Source organism: Nannospalax galili, unplaced genomic scaffold (genome assembly GCF_000622305.1).
Source record: "Nannospalax galili isolate Female #2095 unplaced genomic scaffold, S.galili_v1.0 scaffold10, whole genome shotgun sequence".
Lineage (NCBI taxonomy): Eukaryota > Metazoa > Chordata > Mammalia > Rodentia > Spalacidae > Nannospalax > Nannospalax galili.
This window is the reverse complement of record NW_008331140.1, coordinates 6,523,922-6,526,494: the sequence shown is the minus strand read 5'-3', so window position 1 is coordinate 6,526,494 and position 2,573 is coordinate 6,523,922.

Below are 2,573 nucleotides of genomic sequence, written 5' to 3'. Positions count from 1 at the left end.
TATTAAGCGCCCATTTAACTGACTCCCTTGAAGCTGACAAGCACAGATGTTAAAGAAAGGGATTTGAGGAGTGTCAAAGTTATTGTAAATAAAAATGCATCCTCCCTACCAATGCATACATAAATATTTATGTTTTGTACATATATACATACATGAGAAAAATGAAAAAGCAGGAGCTGACAATGCAAGGAATGAGATTGTTCCCTGCCCTGGAGATATAAAGAGCCAATCAAAAGCAAGTTGCCCAAGACTGCATGTTCATCAATATTCCCCATTGAGTTTAATAGTTATTGTGATGTTTGATTATACATTCATTTATTTGTCTTTTCAGTCTAATAACAATAGATTTTCTTTTTCATAACAGAGAAATCTGGAGGTGAGCAGAGAAGCCAAGAGAGACACAGAGATATGTAGTGACAGGTGACCGTGGGAAGATCAATGAGATAGAAATAATGATGGAAGAGAGAGGGGGAGCTTAGAAAGGTGTCTGAAGAGTTTCATGTTTAAATTCTCAAGAAAAAGGGTGAACTTCAATGCATAAAGTATATTGAAAGTGAAAAAAGAAAATTATGGGGGAAGATTTCTGAAGAGGAACAATAGACATTTGTGTCTCCTCCATCCTGAGTCTTTAAAGCGGAGTATAAATAGCATGCCATTTTCACCAGAGCAGTTGTAATAGGAGAAATGTTCACTGAATTTATGGCGTTGTGAAAGCTTTCTTAGTTTTCTGAGCATCAGCTTTCTTATCTGTTAAGGATATTAACATATGGTGGTAGGTTATCATATTTCATAATATATAATATATCATAAGGTACTAGTAGCTACTATCACCCTAACCACTATTATCATCAGCAAGATATCTAAAATGTTCTGTATGTTGTCGAGTATTCTACCCCTAAAACCAAAATCCGATCTAACATAATGTTAAGAGTACATTAGAGCTCTGGATTAGTTTTGTATAGCTCAGTTATCAAATGTTTATAATTTTATTTCAAAAAGATACTTTTTTTCATTACATTTTCACTACTATAGTTCAAATTTCTTAATGTGTTGGTGTGTGCATGTGTATCTGTGTGAATTATTTAAGAATCTCTATGAATTAATTGAAGGCTGTCACTTCTAAATTTACTGAAATGATGATAACTCTACTCTGCATAATAGATATGTGTTTTGCAAATTCAATTATTCATAATAGGAGCCCTGCTTGTTTCAGGATTAAGCAACGCAGTAATGGTTCAGGTCCTGATATAACATTGTTTAAAGTAGCCATTTAAAGGGGAGTAAAAAGCAAAACCTAGAACTAAAATCACAGCCAGCAAAATGAAACCAACATATACTTGCAAGTCATGGAATGTTAAAGTCTGAAGGAAAAAAGGTAATTAAAAGATTGCAGTGTATAGGAAAAGAGAGAGGCAGCCCCTTTTCACTCAAACACAGCTTCAAATGCAGTGTTTCATGCTAATCTAATACTCTTTTTACCTCTACTTGATGACATGGATCAGAGCGGTAATGAAAACTCTACAGACGGTCTCATTCAGAACACTTAGGCCCACTTCAGGTTGCAGAGCAAATAAGTAGAAAAAAGCACTATGATGGGAGAACAAGATGGGAGATGGAGTGCATTCACACTGCATTGTCAGCAACTGATTTTGGCTTGTTAATTTTTATGACTGGCAAAGAAGACAGCTTGTAAACTTATGCCTTAATGACACCACCCAGAATTTAAGTTCAGGGGTTTCATTGTTACATGACCAAGTAAATTTACAGAGTAAATGAAGCCAATTTTATCGAACATTGGCTTGCTTCTGCAGTTTTTGTCAAACTTTCAGATTTTGGTGTGTTTCCCTGAATTTGGAAAAATGTGTATTAAATATGAATTTATGGATTGAAAATATTCTTCTTTTACTGTGCTACATAATAGTCCTGTGGAGTGTGAAAAAGAGGGAGAGAAACTTAGTAAGAAAATTAGTCTCTGAAACGGCCTGAGTATAGGTTTTTTATTGTTGTCTTGCTTTGTGTTGGGGGGATTTTGGCTTTTCAGTAATTAGTGTGAACTGTTGTGTTTATAGGTTTTGAAATATAAAATTTTGAAAAATGCTCAGCCTGCTTGTTTACGATTTTAATTGTTTTCCCGATGAATGAGTTCCAACTGGTTTACTCATAATCTGTAATGATAAATATGATTATTTTGCAAGAAAACATCACAAAACACAAAAGAAATTTTGTGAGTGATGTAGAAAGGAAAATGTTCTATTAATATATTAAAGTTTTGCTAGTCATGACATAATGGTATCATTGAAAGACAAAGAGACTGTTGATTATTATGTTCATTTATTCTGAATTGAAAGATAATTTTGGAAAATTAATTTTGTACATAAACTGACATTTATTCTATCATTTTGTAGTTATCTTGAAGACAGTGCCTGGAAAATCACTGGAATTGTCAATTCCTTGAAAGATTTCTGTTTTACTGTGGAGGTGGACTTTTTCTAAGTCTTATTTTCAAGGTATCAACAATTGTGTTTACTATTATGGTAACTTACTCTCCTGACTTATGTTTGGGTTTATCTGAG